Source organism: Hypanus sabinus, chromosome 13 (assembly GCF_030144855.1).
Source record: "Hypanus sabinus isolate sHypSab1 chromosome 13, sHypSab1.hap1, whole genome shotgun sequence".
NCBI classification, from domain to species: Eukaryota; Metazoa; Chordata; class Chondrichthyes; order Myliobatiformes; family Dasyatidae; genus Hypanus; species Hypanus sabinus.
Genome location: NC_082718.1, coordinates 15661633 through 15689143, shown reverse-complemented (window position 1 = coordinate 15689143; position 27511 = coordinate 15661633). Strand labels below are relative to the sequence as shown.

The following is a 27511-nucleotide window of genomic DNA, read 5'->3' as shown; positions in this document are numbered from 1 at the left end:
CAGTGATGGGCTCAATGATACACTGGGGGATCATTTAGTTTGCTGGATCTTGAAAAAAAGCATTCAAAAACGGCTCCTAACTGAAGAACTTAAATTTTTAAGAGCAGTTGAAGTTGCTATATCAATGGAAACAGCAGATGGAGACACAATTGAGTTGTAGTCACGAATGAAAATGAGTGTGAACAAATTTGCAGCATCTGAATAGAAACCTGCCTGGCTGAACAAACTGTGTTCCCGTTGTGGCAGAGGCTCACATGCACCAAACTAATGCAGGTCGAAACCTGAAACTTTCAGAAAATGCAACAAAGTAGGACACAGAGAGAGCATGTCGGGTGGACAAAAATAAATGGACTGTACAGGGAAGAGAAAAAAAATAAAAAGTGCAGTTGCAGTTTCAAAGAGAGCATTAATCTGCACTCACAAAATGTTGGTGGAACGCAGCAGGTCAGGCAGCATATATAGGGAGAAGCACTGTCAACGTTTTGGGCCAAGATCCTTCGTCAGGACTTAATCTGCACTTCTCCCTGCTTAGCTATAAACTCCAACTCAATATAAATTGTATCTCACCTTATACACAAAATAGTATATAACTACCATCCATACTTGCACTGTATAAAAGTTTTAAGTTGTCCCATTCAGGTCTAAAGATTTAATTGTGGTGGAGGCTTTCTTACTCATTTGCAATAAAAGGACCAGAAATGCTGTTGATGAGGACTTCAACCTTGCCCATTTCTTTGTGTTTCTTCAAAAGAGCTTGGGACAGTTCATCTTGAAACTCTCGCTGTGAAATTTCTGCTTGGTAGAGACCTTGCGTCTGGTTGGTATGCTCACTCTTACCATGTTGTCAGAATTGATGATTTGAAGGTTAAACTGTCACATCTGCCACACCCTCACCTTTCGTTTGGTTGTCCTTCACACACTTTGATTCCTTCTACACCCATTTCTGTTTCAGTTAATAACTTATGTTCATTGAATGCATGATGTCATTGATCATTAGCATCTGGTTGTTATCTTTGTTTAATCATGCACTGGGCCATGTACCAACAAAGTTTTATTTGAAAAGTGATCTATTACTTAATATGTTACTTCCTTTAACAAAATACAAATTGTTTTTGGAAAATCAATGTTTGGAAATCTAAAATATGCTCCTTTCTACTGACACTAGTGCAGAAGACGGAAAAAAAACCCAAGATAAAATTTATATAAAAATTCTAGGGTGCCAATGACTTTTGCACAGCACTGTAAAAGGCAAAGTTAGACTGACATTTTGAACTCTTAGTCTTTTCCTTAGTGTAATGTTTTGGAGTTCAAAAACATAATAGGGAGGAGGCAGAAAGATCAATCCCATGACCTTAGTCTGCGAATCTGGGCCAGGGACCGGAGGCTCCATGTCTCTGAGTCTGCAAGTCTGGGGCCAGGGACCGGAGGCTCCATGTCTCTGAGCCCGAGAGTCTGGGCCAGGGACCGGAGGCTCCATGTCTCTGAGCCCGAGAGTCTGGGCCAGGGACCGGAGGCTCCATGTCTCTGAGCCCGAGAGTCTGGGCCAGGGACCGGAGGCTCCATGTCTCTGAGCCCGAGAGTCTGGGCCAGGGACCGGAGGCTCCATGTCTCTGAGTCTGCAAGTCTGGGCCAGGGACCGGAGGCTCCATGTCTCTGAGTCTGCAAGTCTGGGCCAGGGACCGGAGGCTCCATGTCTCTGAGCCCGAGAGTCTGGGCCAGGGACCGGAGGCTCCATGTCTCTGAGCCCGAGAGTCTGGGCCAGGGACCGGAGGCTCCATGTCTCTGAGCCCAAGAGTCTGGGCCAGGGACCGGAGGCTCCATGTCTCTGAGCCCAAGAGTCTGGGCCAGGGACCGGAGGCTCCATGTCTCTGAGCCCGAGAGTCTGGGGCCAGGGACCGGAGGCTCCATGTCTCTGAGCCCGAGAGTCTGGGGCCAGGGACCGGAGGCTCCATGTCTCTGAGCCCGAGAGTCTGGGGCCAGGGACCGGAGGCTCCATGTCTCTGAGTCTGCAAGTCTGGGCCAGGGACCGGAGGCTCCATGTCTCTGAGCCCGAGAGTCTGGGCCAGGGACCGGAGGCTCCATGTCTCTGAGCCCGAGAGTCTGGGACAGGGACCGGAGGCTCCATGTCTCTGAGTCTGCAAGTCTGGGGCCAGGGACCGGAGGCTCCATGTCTCTGAGCCCGAGAGTCTGGGCCAGGGACCGGAGGCTCCATGTCTCTGAGCCCGAGAGTCTGGGGCCAGGGACCGGAGGCTCCATGTCTCTGAGCCCGAGAGTCTGGGCCAGGGACCGGAGGCTCCATGTCTCTGAGCCCGAGAGTCTGGGCCAGGGACCGGAGGCTCCATGTCTCTGAGCCCGAGAGTCTGGGCCAGGGACCGGAGGCTCCATGTCTCTGAGCCCGAGAGTCTGGGCCAGGGACCGGAGGCTCCATGTCTCTGAGCCCGAGAGTCTGGGCCAGGGACCGGAGGCTCCATGTCTCTGAGCCCGAGAGTCTGGGCCAGGGACCGGAGGCTCCATGTCTCTGAGCCCGAGAGTCTGGGCCAGGGACCGGAGGCTCCATGTCTCTGAGCCCGAGAGTCTGGGCCAGGGACCGGAGGCTCCATGTCTCTGAGCCCGAGAGTCTGGGCCAGGGACCGGAGGCTCCATGTCTCTGAGCCCGAGAGTCTGGGCCAGGGACCGGAGGCTCCATGTCTCTGAGCCCGAGAGTCTGGGGCCAGGGACCGGAGGCTCCATGTCTCTGAGCCCGAGAGTCTGGGCCAGGGACCGGAGGCTCCATGTCTCTGAGCCCGAGAGTCTGGGCCAGGGACCGGAGGCTCCATGTCTCTGAGCCCGAGAGTCTGGGCCAGGGACCGGAGGCTCCATGTCTCTGAGCCCGAGAGTCTGGGCCAGGGACCGGAGGCTCCATGTCTCTGAGCCCGAGAGTCTGGGCCAGGGACCGGAGGCTCCATGTCTCTGAGTCTGCAAGTCTGGGCCAGGGACCGGAGGCTCCATGTCTCTGAGCCCGAGAGTCTGGGGCCAGGGACCGGAGGCTCCATGTCTCTGAGCCCGAGAGTCTGGGGCCAGGGACCGGAGGCTCCATGTCTCTGAGCCCGAGAGTCTGGGGCCAGGGACCGGAGGCTCCATGTCTCTGAGTCTGCAAGTCTGGGCCAGGGACCGGAGGCTCCATGTCTCTGAGCCCGAGAGTCTGGGCCAGGGACCGGAGGCTCCATGTCTCTGAGCCCGAGAGTCTGGGACAGGGACCGGAGGCTCCATGTCTCTGAGTCTGCAAGTCTGGGGCCAGGGACCGGAGGCTCCATGTCTCTGAGCCCGAGAGTCTGGGCCAGGGACCGGAGGCTCCATGTCTCTGAGCCCGAGAGTCTGGGGCCAGGGACCGGAGGCTCCATGTCTCTGAGCCCGAGAGTCTGGGCCAGGGACCGGAGGCTCCATGTCTCTGAGCCCGAGAGTCTGGGCCAGGGACCGGAGGCTCCATGTCTCTGAGCCCGAGAGTCTGGGCCAGGGACCGGAGGCTCCATGTCTCTGAGCCCGAGAGTCTGGGCCAGGGACCGGAGGCTCCATGTCTCTGAGCCCGAGAGTCTGGGCCAGGGACCGGAGGCTCCATGTCTCTGAGCCCGAGAGTCTGGGCCAGGGACCGGAGGCTCCATGTCTCTGAGCCCGAGAGTCTGGGCCAGGGACCGGAGGCTCCATGTCTCTGAGCCCGAGAGTCTGGGCCAGGGACCGGAGGCTCCATGTCTCTGAGCCCGAGAGTCTGGGCCAGGGACCGGAGGCTCCATGTCTCTGAGCCCGAGAGTCTGGGCCAGGGACCGGAGGCTCCATGTCTCTGAGCCCGAGAGTCTGGGGCCAGGGACCGGAGGCTCCATGTCTCTGAGCCCGAGAGTCTGGGCCAGGGACCGGAGGCTCCATGTCTCTGAGCCCGAGAGTCTGGGCCAGGGACCGGAGGCTCCATGTCTCTGAGCCCGAGAGTCTGGGCCAGGGACCGGAGGCTCCATGTCTCTGAGCCCGAGAGTCTGGGCCAGGGACCGGAGGCTCCATGTCTCTGAGCCCGAGAGTCTGGGCCAGGGACCGGAGGCTCCATGTCTCTGAGTCTGCAAGTCTGGGCCAGGGACCGGAGGCTCCATGTCTCTGAGCCCGAGAGTCTGGGGCCAGGGACCGGAGGCTCCATGTCTCTGAGCCCAAGAGTCTGGGCCAGGGACCGAAGGCTCCATGTCTCTGAGCCTGCAAGTCTGGGGCCAGGGACCGGAGGCTCCATGTCTCTGAGCCCGAGAGTCTGGGCCAGGGACTGGAGGCTCCATGTCTCTGAGCCCGAGAGTCTGGGGCCAGGGACCGGAGGCTCCATGTCTCTGAGCCCGAGTCTGGGGCCAGGGACCGGAGGCTCCATGTCTCTGAGCCCGAGAGTCTGGGGCCAGGGACCGGAGGCTCCATGTCTCTGAGCCCGAGAGTCTGGGCCAGGGACCGGAGGCTCCATGTCTCTGAGCCCGAGAGTCTGGGGCCAGGGACCGGAGGCTCCATGTCTCTGAGCCCGAGAGTCTGGGGCCAGGGACCGGAGGCTCCATGTCTCTGAGCCCGAGAGTCTGGGCCAGGGACCGGAGGCTCCATGTCTCTGAGTCTGCAAGTCTGGGGCCAGGGACCGGAGGCTCCATGTCTCTGAGCCCGAGAGTCTGGGCCAGGGACCGGAGGCTCCATGTCTCTGAGCCCGAGAGTCTGGGCCAGGGACCGGAGGCTCCATGTCTCTGAGCCCGAGAGTCTGGGCCAGGGACCGGAGGCTCCATGTCTCTGAGTCTGCAAGTCTGGGGCCAGGGACTGGAGGCTCCATGTCTCTGAGCCCAAGAGTCTGGGCCAGGGACCGGAGGCTCCATGTCTCTGAGCCCGAGAGTCTGGGCCTGGGACCGGAGGCTCCATGTCTCTGAGCCCGAGAGTCTGGGCCAGGGACCGGAGGCTCCATGTCTCTGAGCCCGAGAGTCTGGGCCAGGGACCGGAGGCTCCATGTCTCTGAGCCCGAGAGTCTGGGCCAGGGACCGGAGGCTCCATGTCTCTGAGCCCGAGAGTCTGGGCCAGGGACCGGAGGCTCCATGTCTCTGAGTCTGCAAGTCTGGGGCCAGGGACCGGAGGCTCCATGTCTCTGAGCCCGAGAGTCTGGGCCAGGGACCGGAGGCTCCATGTCTCTGAGCCCGAGAGTCTGGGCCAGGGACCGGAGGCTCCATGTCTCTGAGCCCGAGAGTCTGTGCCAGGGACTGGAGGCTCCATGTCTCTGAGCCCGAGAGTCTGGGCCAGGGACCGGAGGCTCCATGTCTCTGAGCCCGAGAGTCTGGGCCAGGGACCGGAGGCTCCATGTCTCTGAGCCCGAGAGTCTGGGCCAGGGACTGGAGGCTCCATGTCTCTGAGTCTGCAAGTCTGGGGCCAGGGACCGGAGGCTCCATGTCTCTGAGCCCGAGAGTCTGGGCCAGGGACTGGAGGCTCCATGTCTCTGAGTCTGCAAGTCTGGGGCCAGGGACCGGAGGCTCCATGTCTCTGAGCCCGAGAGTCTGGGGCCAGGGACCGGAGGCTCCATGTCTCTGAGTCTGCAAGTCTGGGGCCAGGGACCGGAGGCTCCATGTCTCTGAGCCCGAGAGTCTGGGCCAGGGACCGGAGGCTCCATGTCTCTGAGCCCGAGAGTCTGGGCCAGGGACCGGAGGCTCCATGTCTCTGAGCCCGAGAGTCTGGGCCAGGGACCGGAGGCTCCATGTCTCTGAGCCCGAGAGTCTGGGCCAGGGACCGGAGGCTCCATGTCTCTGAGCCCAAGAGTCTGGGCCAGGGACCGGAGGCTCCATGTCTCTGAGCCCAAGAGTCTGGGCCAGGGACCGGAGGCTCCATGTCTCTGAGCCCAAGAGTCTGGGCCAGGGACCGGAGGCTCCATGTCTCTGAGCCCGAGAGTCTGGGCCAGGGACCGGAGGCTCCATGTCTCTGAGCCCGAGAGTCTGGGGCCAGGGACCGGAGGCTCCATGTCTCTGAGTCTGCAAGTCTGGGGCCAGGGACCGGAGGCTCCATGTCTCTGAGCCCGAGAGTCTGGGCCAGGGACCGGAGGCTCCATGTCTCTGAGCCCGAGAGTCTGGGCCAGGGACCGGAGGCTCCATGTCTCTGAGCCCGAGAGTCTGGGCCAGGGACCGGAGGCTCCATGTCTCTGAGCCCAAGAGTCTGGGCCAGGGACCGGAGGCTCCATGTCTCTGAGCCCAAGAATCTGGGCCAGGGACCGGAGGCTCCATGTCTCTGAGCCCAAGAGTCTGGGCCAGGGACCGGAGGCTCCATGTCTCTGAGCCCGAGAGTCTGGGCCAGGGACCGGAGGCTCCATGTCTCTGAGCCCGAGAGTCTGGGGCCAGGGACCGGAGGCTCCATGTCTCTAAGCCCAAGAGTCTGGGCCAGGGACCGGAGGCTCCATGTCTCTGAGCCCGAGAGTCTGGGGCCAGGGACCGGAGGCTCCATGTCTCTGAGCCCAAGAGTCTGGGCCAGGGACCGGAGGCTCCATGTCTCTGAGCCCGAGAGTCTGGGCCAGGGACCGGAGGCTCCATGTCTCTGAGCCCGAGAGTCTGGGGCCAGGGACCGGAGGCTCCATGTCTCTGAGCCCAAGAGTCTGGGCCAGGGACCGGAGGCTCCATGTCTCTGAGCCCGAGAGTCTGGGCCAGGGACCGGAGGCTCCATGTCTCTGAGCCCGAGAGTCTGGGGCCAGGGACCGGAGGCTCCATGTCTCTGAGCCCGAGAGTCTGGGCCAGGGACCGGAGGCTCCATGTCTCTGAGCCCGAGAGTCTGGGCCAGGGACCGGAGGCTCCATGTCTCTGAGCCCGAGAGTCTGGGCCAGGGACCGGAGGCTCCATGTCTCTGAGCCCGAGAGTCTGGGCCAGGGACCGGAGGCTCCATGTCTCTGAGCCCGAGAGTCTGGGCCAGGGACCGGAGGCTCCATGTCTCTGAGCCCGAGAGTCTGGGCCAGGGACCGGAGGCTCCATGTCTCTGAGCCCGAGAGTCTGGGCCAGGGACCGGAGGCTCCATGTCTCTGAGCCCGAGAGTCTGGGCCAGGGACCGGAGGCTCCATGTCTCTGAGCCCGAGAGTCTGGGCCAGGGACCGGAGGCTCCATGTCTCTGAGCCCGAGAGTCTGGGGCCAGGGACCGGAGGCTCCATGTCTCTGAGCCCGAGAGTCTGGGCCAGGGACCGGAGGCTCCATGTCTCTGAGCCCGAGAGTCTGGGCCAGGGACCGGAGGCTCCATGTCTCTGAGCCCGAGAGTCTGGGCCAGGGACCGGAGGCTCCATGTCTCTGAGCCCGAGAGTCTGGGCCAGGGACCGGAGGCTCCATGTCTCTGAGCCCGAGAGTCTGGGCCAGGGACCGGAGGCTCCATGTCTCTGAGCCCGAGAGTCTGGGCCAGGGACCGGAGGCTCCATGTCTCTGAGCCCGAGAGTCTGGGCCAGGGACCGGAGGCTCCATGTCTCTGAGCCCGAGAGTCTGGGCCAGGGACCGGAGGCTCCATGTCTCTGAGCCCGAGAGTCTGGGCCAGGGACCGGAGGCTCCATGTCTCTGAGCCCGAGAGTCTGGGCCAGGGACCGGAGGCTCCATGTCTCTGAGCCCAAGAGTCTGGGCCAGGGACCGGAGGCTCCATGTCTCTGAGCCCGAGAGTCTGGGGCCAGGGACCGGAGGCTCCATGTCTCTGAGCCCGAGAGTCTGGGCCAGGGACCGGAGGCTCCATGTCTCTGAGCCCGAGAGTCTGGGGCCAGGGACCGGAGGCTCCATGTCTCTGAGCCCGAGAGTCTGGGGCCAGGGACCGGAGGCTCCATGTCTCTAAGCCCGAGAGTCTGGGCCAGGGACCGGAGGCTCCATGTCTCTGAGTCTGCAAGTCTGGGGCCAGGGACTGGAGGCTCCATGTCTCTGAGTCTGCAAGTCTGGGCCAGGGACCGGAGGCTCCATGTCTCTGAGCCCAAGAGTCTGGGGCCAGGGACCGGAGGCTCCATGTCTCTGAGCCCGAGAGTCTGGGCCAGGGACCGGAGGCTCCATGTCTGAGCCCGAGAGTCTGGGGCCAGGGACCGGAAGCCTGAAGGCAGCCTGTCCTGGTGTTGTTAGAGGCCTCTCCGTGAGTATGAATGGGTGGGGTGATGGGAAAGGGGGTTATTTTGCTCGTGGTTTTGTTGCTGCTGACAGCGTTGTTCTGCTGAATATTGTGGCCATGGTATGCTGGTGCTGGAATGCGTTGAGGCACTTGCGGGCTGCCCCAGCACATCCGGGGGGGGGGGGGGGGGGGGGGGTTGTTAATGCAAAAGACACTGCATTTTTCAATTACAAGTGGTAAATAAATCTGTATCTGAAATAGAATTCTAATTGGTCACAACAGATCTCCTCCTTCGACATTAAAATCTATTTTTCTTCACACAAGGTAGATCATGCATCAAACTTACACAATGGAATTTAAATTCATATGCAAATAAAATATACCATATGGCATTATTTATCAGCGCATGAAGTTCTCTGATGGGGATCAAAAACACCTGGAATTGTACATTGTCAACATTTGAACAACAATCTGGTCAGGGATTACTGCCTTTATCCTCTTCCCTGTACACATGGAGGAACACTCCTTTTGCGAGGAAACATCAGAGCTCACAGGAATTTTTATTTCTAGACAGCACGAAGTAAATTATTTATTAGATGTCACATCATGCAAACATGACTATTTTCTATCTTGACTCCTCTTCCTGTTTTCCATTATTTTGAAATTCTACTGTCCTTTGATCAGGTTACACTTTTCTGACTGTGAAGCACATCTCATGTTCTACACCTACCTTCAGAAGAAACAGGAAAAGCTCTGAGGAAAACAGGCAGAAAGAAAACAGAATTTAAAAAATATGAAAAGTGTAAAATTTTCATCTACCAATTGGAATAATGTAGGAAGCTCTCGTTGCAAGGTTCAAAATGGTGTTAAATTCAGTGAAGTGAACCAATTTGTATATGACTGGTACTTTAAATAGGCAATTCCAAAACACAGCTTGATTTTGCTGTGAAATTAGAGCAAGTCTGGAGAGATAAAGGGGAAACGCATGTTAGATATGAAAGCTGAACAAGAAGCATATCGACTGACAATTCCTAATATTAGGATAGAAAATACAAGCAAAATGTAATAAAACACTTGGTAGTAATCATAAAGCTTTCTTTAAAATATCCATCACAGTCACAAGAGCAAAATCACTTCATTCCTAGTAATTAACCAAATTGTTTCTAACAAAGACAATCCAAACTTGTAGGTCAACCAAACAATTTCATAAATGGCATTGATTAAACCTAGTCTGCATGATTCCCCTTGCAGCTTTTAATGGAATTTAGGCACCCTACCATTTCCATCTACATCTATGTTGCTTATCCAATCATTGTCACATAATCACCTGGACTACATGTATCTACATTTTACATTCCTTTGTTGTCACTTTGGGGAATTAGACCAGAATTAATTGCCCATCCTCTGTTGACCTCAGGAAGCCAGTGCTAAGCATCCATCCCCTTGAACTGAAGTCCTTCTTGGTGTCATACAGAAAGTCAGCATGGAAACAGCTAATTTCTGTGGTGTGCTTTGCTACTTCCACAACGTTGTTGGACGGATGTTTCAGGATTTAAACCCAACAACAATGAAGGGCCAACAATATTTCCAGATCAGATAGCATAAAGTTGCCATGCACCCAAATCCCTTGAGCTTCTTGATAAGAGACTGTGTGTGTGGAAGGTGATATTGTGGTAGGTATATCGCTCTATTGTATTTCGTATTTCACACACACTGTGTATCAGTGATATAGAGGATGAGTATTACCGAAACATGCCATTCAGGCAGACTGGCTTGTCCTGCATGGTGCTGAGTTGTGTGTGTGTTCCTACAGCTGTACTCATCCACACAGGTGCAGAATAGTCCATTACGTTCCTGGCTTGGCTTGCAAATGATGGAAAGACTTGAGCATCAGAAGACAAATCACTCACCAGTAGAAACCCAGCTGCTTTCTTACTCTCATAATCACAAGACTGATATGACTAGTCAATTTGAATTTCTGGTCAAAATTAACCCCCTTTGCAAAGGGATCCTGGCAATAATGCTGTTATTGAATATCAAAGAGGTTAAACAGTCTCTTGTTGGAAATGGTCATTACCTGACTCTCTTGTGGCGTAAACCATTTCTAATTACCAGCCCATGCCTGAAGGTTATGTCAGTCTCACGGCATGCAAGCATGCATTGCTTCACTTGTTCAGTTGTGAGTGGAATTTAACATTACCTAGTCATCGGGGAATGCATCCACTTCAGATATCGATTAAGTTAAAGCTTTTTGGGCCCAAGACACTCCTCTGAGGAACTCCTGCACGTGATACCCTGAGTTTGAATGAATGAACATAACCAACCACCACCATCTCCATTTGTGTTAAGTGTGATGTCAAATTCTATCTCCTTATATTTCCCTATGGACATTAAATCAGCTGAATCTGTCTGCTAGCATCACTATTTCCACTTTCTTTCCTTGTCCTGCTCCTGCCTCATTGCCAGACTAGTGTGAAGCTCATCTAAGACCGACTCACTAGCCCTCAGAGGGAGCAGAAGTGGAAAGAGTGAACAATTTCAAGTTCCTAGGTGTCAATATCTCTGAAGATCTATCCTGGACCCAATATATTGATGCAGCTACAAAGAAGGCACAACAATGGCTATACTTCCTTAGGAGTTTGAGAAGATTTGCTATGTCACCAAAAACACTCGAAAATTTCCACCAATGTACATTGGGCATTCTAGCTGGCTGCATCACCATCCTGGTATGATGGGGGTGAGCTGCAGAGAGTTGTAAACATAGTCAGCTCCATCAGGAGCACAAGCTTCCAAGACATCTTCAAGCAGCGATGTCTCAAAAAGGCAGCATCCATCATTAAGTCCTCTGTCACCCAGGTCATGCCCTCTTCTCATTGCTACCATCAGGAAGGAGATACAGAAACCTGAAGGCACACACTCAACAATTCAGAAACAGCTTCTTCCCCTCTACCATCCAATTTCTGAATGGACATTGAACCCATGAACACGACCTCACTACTTTTTAATTTCTATTTTTGCACTACTTATTTAACATTAACAGTATGTAATTCAGTTTTCTTTCCCTTTTATTATCATAAAGTGCATTGTACTGCTGCTGCAAAGTCAACAAATTTCACGACATATGCCAGTAATATTAAACGTGATTCTGAACCACTTTTCTGTGCTTGTACTCAAGCTAAGATTAGTATTCCAGTATTTAGCCTTTCATTGCCCATTCTCAACAATAAGAACACTTACAAACTCTGCTGCCATTCTTATCTCCATCACACTTATGCTCATTGAACAATACTAGCTCTCAGTTTAACAATGACCACACTTTGAAACTTCAGACTGCTTGAATCCATCTTGCTGACCCTCCCAAAAACCCTTCATTTCTCTTATTCCATTTCAGGTGTCTTCCCCAACCTTCTTTCCTCAGTACAGGGAAAGTCAAGTGTTAAATGGTTATGACAAGGAAATTCATGTACATATGGGTCGAATATCATGATCTTCTTTAGATGATATTGCTAAGGGGCAGTAGATAGAAATAAGGAAAACATGGAGACAGAGGAAATGGCGACCAGGGAAACCCTGAGAGATCAGTTGCATTAATGCCATGATAGAAAGAGGGTAATTAATCAAGATTATCTGGCTGCAGAGTGGAACCAATTGGACAACAAAAATAAGCTTTGGAATTGGATGAGGTGGTCAACCATGTCAAAAGGTCTAGAAAATAATGAATGCCACGTTCACAACCGCTATAAAATGTTTGTTATGATTGATTGGGATTACTGCAGTGTTATAATGATGTTAGATTTAATTCACAAGAAAGATCAACATTGATTTGGAGAGATGACAGCATTTTCAAGGCCTTGGGATGGGGTAGTTATTTACATGATAGAAAGGCCTTTTTTGTTTGGAAAGTACCCAATAGGACAGAACAGTTTGCAACTGCATGTAGCAACAGAGTTGGGTTTAATTGTAATATAGGACAGAATACGATTGTTAAGTTCAAGATAAGAGGATTTTCAAAAGGGAAAACGCTGAAAAGGCTACCAAGTAGTGACATCTCATGCAGTCCTGTTCCTTCCTCCGGCCTTGCCTTCACTTGGCACAAAAGGAGGCTTTAAGGAGTCACCGAGAATACTTTGTACTCCAGGATGACTCCAGAGCAGTGAGTAGTTCTCAAAGATAAAAAGTGGAACTCAGTGGCACTTGATAATTACACAATTAATTGCCCACCATTTCTTCCAAGTCACAGACGGCACAGATTTTAGTTGGAACTGCTGATCTGCAATTATCAAGTATGGAAAGAGCCAAATCTACAGTCATGTCCTGATCTTTCTCCTAGCTACCAGCCTCTATTCTACCCCTCCCTTATAGCATACTGTAGCAGGAACCTTTCCTCTTCACCCTCAGTGCTGATTCAAGGTCAGGAGCCTAAACAATGACTTATACCTTTTGCTTCCACAGGTGATGGTTGGCCCACTGAGTTCTTCCAGTGTTCTGTTTTCCAAACAGAAAATGTTTTCTGGCTTAGATGCTTTTTGATAATGTACCAGAGGCGATGCTGTAGCAATCTATCAGCACTTGTAACTCCTTTAAGCTGCCCCAATGTTAAATGCCAAGGCTCTTAGCAGCAGAACTTCAATTGATATAATACAGTCACGCCGGTGGGCTGGAACATGCCCTACCTGAAAACACTTGACAGCTGGCTAAGTCATGAACCCAAGCAGAGTTAAACAGTCAACCTGTCATAAATGTTATGTCTATTATTCAGGTACTAAATAAAATAATAACTAATTTAAATATTTGAACAATAAATAAAACTAAATATAAACACACAAACTCAAGAAAATGTAACTTCTAATTGCCCTTTGGCTGTATGTAATATGATTTAATAATTAACCTTGTCCATTGCAAATATTCCTCTCCACTGAAGCAAACAGACTCATTTTTCTCATACCAGTTCTTTGTTGTCACTGGTTCAGTGAGCAGATTCCAGTACTTGGAACCAAACTATGGAGTTCAACAATGAAATGCAGACATGAGATAGCTAAAGCTGGAGATTCCCGAACTTGATCGGACCCAGGAGTGGAACTGTTAAGGCACAATGCCAACATTTCCCAACAAGTTCCAGCATAATGGCCTTTAATTATTCTGTACAATTTACTTGGTTTCTCCCCCCACATACCGTTCTTAAAGCATGGAATGCACAGCAATAAATGTTGCCAACACTTTTCCACCAACATTTCTACAAGAAAGATCAATATTCAAATTGTTATGGTGATGCACATATAACATTAAGTGGCGGTCTTAGCATTAAAACAGTCAGTCTCAGAGAACAGAAACAGGCCTTTGACCCACTATGTTTGTGCTGACTATCATCGAATCTCATATTCCAATAGAAGGCCTGTAGTTCACTATACGGTGGCGATTCAGATCTTCCTCCAAATGCTTCTCTAATATAGAGAGAGTTTTTGCCTCCCACCATCATCTTACACAACTTCAATCAACTTCTGGGTGAAAAGAATTTTCCTCCTCAGATTCCTGTAAATTTCTTACACCTTATTTCAAACCTGAACCCTTTGATCTCTGCCATCAAGAAAAAAATTCTTTGTTAACTACCCACCACCCCACAAGTTTATAATTTTGTACACCTCTCTCTGGTCCTCTTTCAGTGTCTGCTTCAATGAAAGCAAACAGGGCCTCTCCAATCTCACCTTACAAGTTAAATACTCTGATCCAGACAACACCCCAGTAAGTTCCCTCTGCACCTTATCCACACAATTATATCCTTTCTCTGGTAATGGCACCAAGAACATATATGATACACCAGCTACGACCTAACCAACAGTTTGTAAAGAATAAGAAAGTGACCTGGGAATGAGATTTACAGAAGCACCCTGCAGATTGATGATAGGGCTCTCAGCCCTGTACTGCATACACTCATGGGTACAGTACATGCTCCCCAAACTTGGGGGAGAAAAATCTATTTGGGTTGTGAGCTGGGAACCTATCACAAACCCCTGCCCTCCATTGGCATTTCTGCTACAATGAGTGACCGCAAAGCTTGGTGGGGACAGAGTGCCTCGCAAGCAGTGCGGCCATGAGTAGCTGGATGTGAGGCTCGAGAATCCCAATGATTATGAGTCATTACTGGATAATGGCGGCAACTATACCAAGTGTTGACCAATTACCAGTGTTCTGGTGCTGCATTCACTTAACTCCTGATGGAAGCTACTGCCTCCCTCTCCCTTTGTGCTTTTCATTTAAATGAACAGCTCTCCCTTGATTTCTCAATGATAACAAGTGCACATTGTGCATACAAAATGGAAAAGGTTGAACACTGATTCTACCATTAGACTTTAAATTCTGAAGGCAATGTTACAGAGCACTATCGCGAAATGGAGAAATGAGAGAGCTACATTAAATTGGACTCCAGATCACAAGCTTTTCACACAATTTAACATACAAAAATGAACTGTATCACAAAATGTCTGTGAAGGGCAAAATACCAAGTATCAACTGAATAAATTTCAAGCATGGCGCACCGGTTTACATTCCAGCATCTGGGTTACACTGAGATCAACTCCACGATATGGATGCAACAAAGAATCAATCAAAACAGTTAGAAAGACATCACAAGATCAAAACAACAACTCCTGACTTTTAAACAACCCATTAGCTATTTCTGCTATGTTCCGGTGATCTCTATCTCCTTACATTCAGTAATATCCAGCTTAATTAAGTATATGGGACAACATCATCGGACACCAACTTTGGTGCAGTGTTCTCCTAGGATCTCCTGCCTTATTTCTCATTAAACTGCATCACTCTTTGGAATACAAAATTCAAATCGGAATTTGACAGAGGAGAAAAAACTCATATCCCCAAATCATTGAATAAACAGGGAAGATAAAAATCAAGTCCAAAGTTCTGCTCAAGTTCCAATGAGTTGCTACCAACATAAACACTCCGATGAAAACGCTATTCCAGTTTCCACCACTAAAATTAACTATTTCCGTAGGGACATTTTTGCACAATAATTTAGCCGCTAATTTCTTCTTTCGCATTAAGTGATGCAGACAATGTAAACACACACATCAGTAAAGTTCAACCAACTACCCAAATTTAGAAGCCAGTTAATCCTTCAATGTTTGGATAGTCAGGGCCTGATTAGAGATAGACAACATGGCTTTGTGCATGGTAGATCACATTTACCCAATCTATTCAAATTGTTATGCTGATGCACATGTAACATTAAGTGGTAGTTTTAACATAAAAAGTCAGTCTCAGCGAACAGAAACAGGTCCTTTAACCGATCACATCAGTGCTGACTGGTAAGTATCTCTACAAACTGATCTCATACTCCAGTAAAAGGTCTGCAGATTACTATATTGTGGTATTTTACATCTTCCTCCAAATGCTTCTCTGACGTAGTAGGAGTATCTACCTCCACCACCAGCTTACACCGCTTTTTTTTCCCAGGTCACCAAGAAGGTTGCTGATGTTTGGGAAGGGGAGTGGACATTGCCTACAAAGTAGTAAATTGGATTCAGCATTGGCTTCGCAGGAGAAGACAGAGTTGTAGTAGAAGATGGCCTCTCTGGAGACCTATGCTGCAGGGATAAGTACCGGGTCAGCGGTTGTCCACCATCTTAAAGAGGTCTACAAGCCTACAATGAATCCGTGACTCTAAAAGTCAACTTCAACAGGAACATGACATGTTGAATTATTCCCTAAATTCTTAGCCATGGGGGTGGGAAAGGCCATTGCTGTGCCGCTGCTTGTGCATGGGGGGGGGGGAGGGCTTTGGGGTTCCAACATTTTAACTGTCATTCATTCTTTGGGGCACTTTTCTGTTTTCGTGGATGGCTGCGAAGGAAAAGAATTTCAAGATGTATGTTGTATATATGTCTCTGATATTAAATGGAACTCATGAATATTCATAAATCTACATGAGGCAAAAAATATGAAATACAATTAACTTCAGCATTTACTAAGAGGACAAGAGCCTTTTAAATTTCTTTTAATTCACCCATTCCGAACTGTAAAAGGACGTGGGATGTTTTTGCCTCATTGGCCTGAAGAGGCAAAAGAGTCCCTGAAGTTCTGAAGAGGCAGAGCGCCCACTGTCAATTGAGGAGTCTGTTTTTTTTAAAAATATATAAAAGGTCCAATATGTGTTAAAGCTGCAGAAAACTGATAAGATTCAAAAGAATTCAGTTCTAACCACCCAATCATGTGTCATTTCCTAAGAACAATATAAATGGGCATTTTTGAAATTTAAAATTTGTAATAATACATCAACATAAAGAAACATGATTCACTGGCTCATTACAAATCAGATTACTAAAAAATTAGATAGCCTTTAAAAAGCCAAAGCACAAAAAGGGCACTGCTAACAACTAGACTCTAGTATGCCACATGCTTCTAATAATTTTACTTTATCATATCTACAATTATGCACTTAAAAAAACAAAACAGCCCCTAACATTTACTGTCAAAACAACCATGAGGCTGTAGTACCAGGGAGATATCGCACTGTTTCCAGCCACAGATATGAGCAGCTAAATGGAGCATTAGGAGTTTGCAGACCACAGGGTCTCAATAAAATCAAGCTTTGTGAAGAGAGCATCCTCCTTACCTGGTTCACTACCAAAAAACATTTAAATAACCTGAAGCTGCTATACTATGACCAAATTAAACTTACCACATAAAATTTTAGCCATTCCACGTTACTAACATCATAAACATTAATTACTTCCAGTTAAACGTTGTACACTGCAAGACAGCTATTACTATTGTGAAATCTAATCCATCAGGTTTTAATTGCTAAAGAATATTTTACAAATTACAAACATTTCCCTTCCAAAAAAAATCAAAACTGATCAAAATGTCAACCTCATAATGCTCTTAATCAGATCTTCCCATCTCTACTTTTCAAAGTTCAAAACAAATTTATTATCCAGGGATACATATACCTCACCATATATAACACTGACACTCGGTTTTCTCATGGGCACACTCAGTAAATCTAAGAACCATAATAGACTCAATGAAAGACTACACCCAGCAGAACGTTTCTTTTTGGACCCAACTCAACATTGCAATCACCCATCAATTTATACTTCCTTCTGTCATTTGCACCAAAGATAGAAAGAGAATATGGGGAGATATACTACTCTCCCGAATTCTGTTCTTCCTACATCTTATTCACAAAATGATTTTCAGTTTTACTCTCAAACCTACAGCAACTCAGCAATTCACATTTGATTTGAAGGTTACTGTGACATAACCTGATAGATCAGTTGTAAAATACAGGGGAATCCAGTCAAAAGGCCCATCAGTTAATAGGAACACCCACTTATTTGGGCTAACTCTTGAAGAACAAACACTAATGGAGAAAATAGCTGGGATTCCCATTGTACATTTGGGACACTATGCCGCTAAATTGGCAGAAGACCATTGCTAAACAGACTCGGTTACTAATAGTTGGTGAGAAATAAGCGGTAAGACAATTCATAACTGCTTTACTCACTGCGTATTCAACTATTCAAGCCTGGAGACACCAGAAACAGTCGGGAGTGAAAATGAAATCATTTCACTGCTTCAACAAGTTAGGAACTACAAAGAATTTGGAAGTATCAACAATCTTGAACATTACAATGAAAATAAGATTTGGAGGATGCATTTGTTGAAAGGTTTGTAGGAGGTCAGTCCATTATCTACACTAGGTGTCTGCTCTGATCTTGCTCTCATATAGTCAATCAAAAGAACACAGTAGTGTACACTGGATAAACTCCCCATTGATAACTGTTAGGAACTGTTCAGCACTGCCTGCCTTTTGATCGCTGCAGGAGGAGGAGTCTGTAAACGACCTTTAGCTGTGTGGTTTGGTGTGGCAGGCAGGCACGACTCTCTGCTTCATGTGGTGTCCCTCCCTTTCGATGAGTGTCATGATATCGTGGCTCTGCGTTTGGATTGGACTGTTGTGTATATGGACTGTGAACCGTTTCAGACTCATGGTTTTTACATTGTGTTTTTTTTTAATTGCCCATTCCTTTTCCATTTCATTGTGCGAGGGGGTAGATGTTCTGTCAGATTTTTGTGCAGGGGGTACAAGTTCCTGTTCTATTTTGTGCAGGGGGTGGCAAATTTGATGATTGGGATGCTGTTCTTTTTTGTACAGCGGAGGTACAGGGGATGTTTCTCTCTGAATGACTTTCATGTTCTTTGATTCGTGGCTGTCTGGAGAAATACAAATTTCAGAGTTGTATATGGATACAAGCTATGAACCTTTGAACTTTTATAAAACTTTTACAGTTTTATAGTACTATAAATAGTATTGATAATGTTCTAATCTATTGCTTTTCATTTAAATACACAATTTGTTACTCAGTTAAACAGCAGCTTGTCTTTTACATACCTTTTCAACTATTTCTACAAAGCTTCAGGTAATTGGGGCAGCAGTTTAATTGGTCCCAATGTGTCCCCAATAACCAGAATCCACTGCATAACCTGTAAACCTATCAACAGTATTGCTACAAGGAAGTTGTACATTACAGAGCTATTCTAACTCATGTCAAATTTCTGATGCCATATCAAATGGTCAATTAATATGCTGGGAACTGGAAATGATTCAGAAAACAGGTAGCTCAGGTGGCTGATGGTTGGGTTGAGTTGGTCTCTGATCTTGGCAATTTACCTGAAAAGTTTTCGAAATCATGTGGGGAGACATCATCACTGCACTGACTCCTCACGTGGTGACAGAATGTTTGCAAGTAAATTTGCCAAGATCATAGAACAATTCAATGCAACACTGGGAATTTCCAGCATGCCCAATAAATACATTTCAGAACAGTTTTCCCGCTAATGCAGCTGCAAGAGAACTGACAAGATATAGGTTGATACCATTCTTCTCAGCATTTTCAAAATGTTATCAAGTTGCATAGAAATCCAAACAGCATTGAACATTTGTTTCCCCAGGAGAAAAGTAACTCCTCAGAATTGGTAAAAATACTCAAATTTAATATCATTTATCTCAGTGAGATCCTCTTTCTCTTAGTTCAAAAGGAGCTGAGAAACATCTAATACTTGTCACTGTATTTCAAAGTTAAAATATATATTTATCCATCTTAGGAACAGGAAAACGACATCCAATCTCTTCAAACACAAGGAAATCTGCAGATGCTGGAAATACAAGCAACACACACAAAATGCTGGTGGAACGCAGCAGGCCAGGCAGCATCTACAGGGAGAAGCACTGTCGACGTTTCAGGCCAAGGCCCTTCGTCAGGACTAATCTCTTCAGTCATTTTAACGCACCCATTTTGATTAGTAACTTAGTCATCTTGGCTTTGTAAGTCAAAGAACTTGTACTATAAGTGAAATTTTCAATTGATCCCCAGCCTTGACTGTATTATAAGCAGAAGAACTTATCAGATGTCAATTACTTCTCTAAACATCACACCAAGCTGAATCCTGCCCAGTTAATTCTGGATTTCCTCACAAAAAGCAGCAGCTGCTTCAACTTTCAGAATCACAATAAGCTTTGTTATCACTGACATATCATGAAATTTGTTATTTTGCAGCAGCACAGTGCAATACATAATGAAATTATTATATCCCTATATCCCTTGATCTTCCATACAGGGTACAACACCAATATAGTCTTGAGAGCTTTTGGTCCAGACACATGATCCGTGTGTGCAAAACTAAAATATTTCTCAATTTGTCTCCAAATTATACATGTAAAATCTGGTTCTGAGAACACCATGCTGCAGTAGGGGGCACATGGCACCATTTTTCCTTCCTCAGTTACTAAACATACAGATTTGTTTTCTGGAAACAAAATATGATTATGATTATTCCTGAAGCACCTTGCACATCCTGGAAGCACATCATGTATTTCCAGCTGCAAATTGTGCTCAAACCAATAGCTCATTTTCAGATCACACTAAAACATGTATTACTGATGTACACCCATCATGACAAAATGCAACAGATGTTTAATATAATCACGTTTTTTTGCAGTAAAGTAAAAGGAAGCCTCCCTAAGCAACCCGGCTCTGGCATCCTTGAATTTACTTACTTTAAGCCTCCTAGTCCACAGGGCCCCCTCTCCTCTCTCACCAACCACAACCCACCACCAACACTATCCTGACAGCTCTCAACTTACAGGCTCCTATTCACAGTTCCCCTAAACCCCCAAGCCTCTAATAGATTGCTATCACCACCTAGCTCCTGCACACCATCAAGCTACAACCAAAATTAAACTATCACTTTTCTTTGCATGGTTTGTGATGTCAATGGCTTCAACATCTCGCAAGAATGGATTTATGTGTAATCATTAAAAGAAGTTATTGACTGGTACTAATGAGCCATCAAACTTACACAAGAAATCTGCACAACATTGAAACATTGACCAGAAATAGACCAAGTTTATTGCACACATGAAAATCAGAATCAGGTTTAATATCACTAGTACATGTTGTGAAATCTGTTAACTTTGCAACAGCAGTATAATGCGATACATGACAAAAGAAAAAAAACTGTACATTACAGGAAGTGTGTATATATGTTGAAGTAAATTAGTACAAAAATAGAAACTTTAAAAAGTGTTTGTGGGTTTGTGGTACTTAGGAATCAGATGGCAGTGGGGAAGAAGCTGTTCCTGAATCATTGAGTGCATACCTTCAGGTTTCTGTACCTCCTTCCTGATGTTAGTAACGAGAAGAGGGCATGTCCCCAGTGATGGGGGTCTTTAATGATGGACAGTGACTTTTTGAGACATTGCTCCTTGAAGATGTCCTGGATATTAAGTATGTAAAGCTTCATGAAGATACAGCAGCTTTGAAATTTGGTCTTTCTTCTTGACCCCAACGTTGCACACATGCAAAAATGAAATTCTACACAACATGGTTGTTTTGTATGGTACTGAAAGTGACATTACTATCACTGCTGGGAATCAACAGAAATAGATCTGTATTTATGAACGTGAAGAGGGAGGGAAGAGACATCAATACTAATCCAACTTACCACATAGTTTCAACCACTATAAGTATTCATGTGTAGATCAGTTAAAAATAAAGTGGCCAACTTCCCCAAAAGTAGAACGGGAATGCTTTTTCTGACTTGAGCTACATTTGCAGAAAAGACTAAGAGAAGATCATCAAACCACGCATCGTGATAGGCTGTACCATGCCATACAGAAGAAAACAGGCAGAATAATCTAAACCTTGAAACATTATCTGTTCCTCTTTCTATACTTGTTGTCTGAACTATATCTGTTTCAGATTTCTACAATCTGATTTCCAGCCTGTCTCACTTGCTCGGTATTCTCAATCATTTTTTTAAATCTTATCTGGTCTAAGATGAAGCACCCTCTACCATCATCCCTGACCACAGATATTCATTCATCTCCTATTCCCCTGTTGCTCCCCCAACACCAACTTCCATATAATAGATTGAGACCTAGCGGATTTGATATGTTAAATAAAATTAGTGACATTTCAATCCATCTATTAGAACAAAAATGTTTACAATAAAACTTAGTCATTTCCATTTAGCAAAGCAACATACTTTATACAGCTAAAGCAAATTATACCAACTTAGGAGACCAATGAAAATAAATAATGTATATCACTGAGTTATAATTGTTATTACTAGTGTGAACTACTGGTCCAAAGCTGATTCTTAAAACTTGACAACATCAAATAAAATTAAATTTTTAAAAGTGAACTTTTGTTCTTACAATGTGGCAGAGCACCTTACACATGACTCCCCCCCCCCCACCCCAGACTGAACAGTCATCACACAAACTCCACAAATGTACAGATGCAGACCTCAAGAACACCATCACAGGAACTTATCAAGGGCAAACCAGGCATTCTTGCACAAAACAAATAAAAATGAGGTCATTTTTCTACTCCTTTATTACATCTAATTCCAAACTAGAGCAAAAAGAGAGTTGTCATGAATTGTCATACAGCAATCAAAATAATTTTGATATCTGCACAGGCGAGGGAAGGCCCCACTTACAATTTACTATGTGATAATAGATTGACAAACCATTAAAATCAGACTCTGATTATGTTTGGCAATAAGATATCAAGAGGCAGGCTGCTAGCCACCAAGTTCAATACAGGAAAAGTGGAAAATAAAAAAGACAAGTTATTTTAATCAACTAAGTACAAATCCTAGATGCCCAAAACAGTTTAAAATGTCATGAGCTAGGAAAAGTAAATGCTTGACTTCTTCAAGACTTGGTATGTCCAAAAAAGCACCCACAAGTTCAAATTGTTAATAAATAATAACTAACAATGTATAGGAAATGAAAGATTTTGCAAAACACAGAGTCACTGAATTTACCAAAATGAAGATGCCCGGTCAATGTGTTGGGTGAGCAGAAGGCAGGGGGGGGGGATCTCAGACAAGGGTATTTATATTTCTAAAAGGAAGCCAAATAAAAATAAAATTACCAAACCAACATGTCTCATGAGAAATTGAAACAGCATCTTAGCAGAGGGCATGGAGTCAGTGGAATTTTACAAAGCAATTGTTCAAGAATGAACTAGTAAACTGATATCTGCGCACGTTCAAAACAGTTTCAGACATATCTCCCTAACAGCTACTGAATTATAAAGTACAGCAGAAACAACATGCTAAATCTGTATTTCAAATAAAATAATGAGCAAACTTTTGTATGAAAGCTAGCTTCCTTTGAAATGCCTGAGGGGGTGGTGTGTGTGCAAGGATGTGCACAGGGCAGTGAGTAAGAGATGCATTCTAATAAATTCAGCAAAATTAATTTCAAGCAGAACATAAAGTACTAACTGGTCAGTTGGAATCCGAATCAGGTTTAATATAACCTGCATATGTCATGAAATTTGTTAACTTTGCAGCAGTAGTACAATGCAATATACAATGAATAAACAAACAACTGAATTAAAGCAACACACACAAAATGCTGGTGGAACACAGCAAGCTAGGCAGCATCTATAGGAAGAAGCACTGTCGATGTTTCGGACCTGACTGAATAGTCCTGACGAAGGGACTCGGCCCGAAACGTCGACAGCGCTTCTTCCTATAGATGCTGCCTGGTCTGCTGTGTTTCACCAGCATTTTGTGTGTGTTGTTTGAATTTCCAGCATCTGCAGATTTCCTCATGTTTGCTCCAACTGAATTATATATATATATATATAAATAAAAAATAGTTAGATTCCTGAATGAACATTGAACCCATGAACACTACCTCATTACTTTTTTAAGAACTTCTGTTTTTTGCACTACATATCTTAACTGGCAGAGGGGAAGAAGCTGTTCCTGAATCACTGAGTGTGTGCCTTCAGGCTTCTGTACCTCCTGATGGTAACAGTGAGAAAAGGGCATGTCCTGTGTGGTGGGGGGTCCTTGATGATGGAAGCTGCCTTTCTGAGACACTGCTTGCTTGAAGATGTCTTGGATACTATAGAAGCAAAGTAGACTGCAAAGTTTATATAATTTGTTAAAATGAGGAAAGTTTCAGTAAGCTTGAGTATGACGAATAGCTGGATGATTCCAGATGTGCACATTATTTGGATGGCAGTGTTGGTAGGGTAAGAAAGAGGATTATGTCAAGAACGTTTCAGCTTATGGTTAGAACCACAAGCATTTCTAGTTACAACAACCTGGATGGATCCAGAAGCTCTATTGAATTTGGTCTAGTTTACAAATGAAAATGGAAATTTACTGGTTGGAGTTGTGAAATTGCAAGCTCAGAACACAGTATATGCAGGAAACAGTTATCAAGGGCCAGCAATGCAAGAAGCACTGTTGAGGGTATCAAAATACCCAAAGAAAATATAAAACAGACCCAGGAGTCTGAGTAAATCTGTCGTAACAGATCCAACTAACATGAAGCAGTGTCAGCAAAAGCAATAATATGTTAAAACAATTAGCCAAGATAGGAAAATGCTACAAAGAGCACATTCAAGGATTGAAAACCATGCCACAAAGAACCACAAGCCATATATGAGTGAGTAATGAAGAATTAACTGCAAACTGAGAAATTGGTATTTTTCAGTTTTGAAAGCCAGTTTAATCTAAAATAAATACCCAATATACCATCTCAAAATGCTTTATTTTATATACAAACTGCAGGCATGGATAGAAGGTGAAAGTGAAAAGAGTTTTCTTGAAAATCAATTGCACAACTAAGTTGTGTGGAAGAGAAGGGAATTCTTGCTGTTCTGTCTAATGTAGCAGATCTCAAGTTATCTAAAGCATTTCAAAACCAATAAAGTACCTTTGAGGTGTGATGTTTGTCAGGATACAGGAAACAGCTGATTTTTACACAACAGGATCTCACAGACACCAAAGGTATAAGGGCCAGATAAGTTATTCTAATAATATTGGTATTGAATAAATATTAATCAAGGTTCAAGATAATCTGAGAAGTCATGGTTTTCAAAACAGTGCCACGGGATCATCTAAGTTCATTCAATAAATCAGGCAAAGTCTAATTTTAGATTATCATCTAAATGGTTGCACCTCAGCAGTGCACTGCACTGGGATACCTGATGAGAATTTTGGTGTTCAAGTCTCTGCATTCGATTTTCTAACATCCAGTTCAGAGGAAATAAATGAGTGCTTCACAACTCTTTCACACAGAAAGATATTTTCTCTTTATCTCTTTCTATCCAATTCTCCAGACACATCCAGATTTGTGTTAAGACCAAACTCATGTAAGCAAGGGCAGCAAGTAGCCAAGCGATTTCCCAGTGGGATTTCCCTCACTCCCTATAGTCACGTCTGACCCTCTACATAGCCTCTTCCTGGAAGACACAATATTCGGTGATACCACGAATTCTACTGCATGCTAGATCAATGCAACACATGCACTATCGATACAAACTGGATGTAACTTCATCAATGTCAGCATCCAAGACACAAGCTAATTCATTACTGGAAGATTCACTGTTTTGCAATAAAATTATATTGGTAATCTCACAATACACAATCTTCTAATCACACTCTACCTAGAAATGACCGAAAATAATACGAATACGTCATGATTACTGTGATTTATATCTGTTAAGAGCTAGGCACACAAAGGGCACATAAATTTCAGAGGTCCTTATGAATCAATTTGTTTTCAAAACAAATGTAAAGTTCGCTAAAACTGCCACTAGAATACAAGTTCACACCAATTGTTATGCTTGTTTGACTAGTGACAAGATATTTTCTTCCTCAGTACACTTGATAGAACTTGTTGAAAATTACTAAAGAAAACCAATTCAACGTAAAAGCTCAATGGGAAAAATAACGAAAAAGTTTAAGTATCGACAAGAATTATTTTGTACAAAAAGTCGTCATTTATCCCATCTAGACAGTGCCAGCTCCTAGGAGAGCAATTCGCTCAGTCTTCTTCCAACACATACACCCCCTTGTACCTGTCCGATTCCTTTTCAAAGCCCTGATTGATTCTATTCCATCACCCTCCGGGCGGTGGGTTTTATTACCTGCTCATAACCCGCAAACTAAGTTCCTTGCGTGGTCAGAGAAACATATGAAAAACATTTATCTCCTCACTCGTGCCAGCAAAAGGCAAGCTTCCCACTGGGAGTAGGCTAGCCGCCTCCAACAATAAAGGCTGCATAAAACCACGGGATTTCTTTTCAATAGATGTTGTACGAAAGAGCTCTTCCATCAAAGGGTTAATACCAGAAAAGTTCTCGTCGGGATGCTGTGCAGAATTTAATTAGCTTTAGATTTTAACAATCGATTCTAAATCCTCAAAAACAAAAACAAGATCACTAACCACACCCAACTATTGAATACCTCGCGTTACCATAAACACCGCGAAGAGCTGATGCAAACGTATTTTCCCTAATAACAACCAGCCGTACCGTATACATTTGACACATTCCTCAGCTGGAAATGTTAACACTTGGGGGTTGGGAGGGGGGGATTGAAAAGATCCATCGAACATTAGCGATACACACCCAGCTAAGAACGGTTAAAGGCCATCCTGACGTCGGGTGCAAACTTGCAACCAGCCACCCGGAGCTCACCAACTCCCTTTCTGTTCTCAGTTTGCTGCCATTCGTCCCTTAGTTGCCCAGTTTTTTCCCCACCCAAACACAAAGGAGGGAGGGACGCGACAACAAGACTGAGCGGTTGTTCGGCTCTCCTGTTAGGGCTGGGCTCGCAGACAGGAGTCGGATTCATCGGAAGCCACGACTCCCCTAAGCAATCCCTTCAAAAACCAATTGAACTGTGGCAAATACAAGCTTTTCTAAGCCTCGCTTCCCTCGACAGCCCTTCGGCACAATGCAACAAGGCAGCAGCCTGAGAAGTTGCAACCTCTAAAAGTTCAAAGCCCAATCCGCGATCGCGCCCCAACTTCATTTAACTTTTCTCCGCGTTCCTTCCGTTTAATCTTTTGATAAAAACCACCTGGGAAGGAGGGAGGGGTGAGGAAGAAAGAATTACACAGAGCAACAAAAAATAATCGATCTACTTGCTAAAGCCGAGATAGTTTACCTTTAATATCGGCGTGTGGCTCAACTGGAGAGACTGGAGGAAGGTGACTAACTCACATGACTCGGTGTTTAATCCAGCGGAGAGAGAGAGAGAGAGAGAGGGATAGACAGAAAGGGAGGGGTGGAAAGACTCACCTGTGGGCGATGCACATATCCGCTCTGAGTAACAACGAGGAACAGGAAGCGGAATCGTCCGATTCCTTGCGAATAATGAGGAGGAGAATGCCTCCCATCGCCTCGCGGCCAGGGCAGAGAAGCCGAGGTCGCGGCGCTCTGCCCGGCGAGCCCCTTTGTTGTTGAAGGACGGCTGCCAGGCGAGCGAAACTCGGTACTTTTTACGCTGGCGGTAGAAATGCCACACGAGCGGTGGGAATGCTTTCCCCGCCACCCGCTCCAGTCCGATCCCTGGCACAAGTTGACGTCTGGCCCGCCGGCGCTTTGTTGCGATTGTAGGTCTCGTCGAGAATGACTGGATTAAAGTGCGCACACACACAGGCTCGCACTCCAACCAGCTAAATGTGTGTTTATTTTCAATTAATTTATCTTTCAGGGTTTTTTTTAAAAAAGACAGAATAAAAATGGCTTTTCTTCTCTTACCCCGATCTTCCCCAGAGCCCTTCACTATGTGGTCGGTTATTTTGGTTCCGAGACGGAATCGACGTGAGTTTTTCGGGGGATCTGAGGATTAATGGAAGTTCATACGTGAAATGAAGGGGTGATCCAGTAAATGGTTTGAATTACAAATTGAGGAGGAGGGGTTTGGCTTTCCCCGCGAGTAATCTGGGAGTGCGTGGGCGTTCAGTGCAGCGCTGGTCAGAGTACACTTGGTTATTTGCGCTGTGGACGTCGCTGCCATTGCCGGTGCTTATCATCTGTCCCTTTGTCCCTGAATTGAGGAAGCAGTTAATTATCAACATTATTGGCCGAGTAGGAGCAGGCAGGCC

At 46.2% G+C, this 27511-nt stretch overlaps 1 protein-coding gene across 10 annotated transcripts in view; it reads right to left on the bottom strand.

The window, feature by feature from the left end:
* LOC132403654 (plexin-B2-like) overlaps positions 1-27296 on the bottom strand; it is a 249573-nt gene extending 222277 nt beyond the window's left edge. For 2 of the 10 annotated variants that reach the window (XM_059987166.1, XM_059987161.1), the window contains exon 1: positions 27165-27296. The gene's annotated coding sequence lies outside the window, so the exon portion shown is untranslated. The other 8 variants (XM_059987165.1, XM_059987160.1, XM_059987164.1 and 5 more) reach the window with 5 other exon arrangements.
* Positions 27297-27511: the final 215 nt, after the last annotated feature.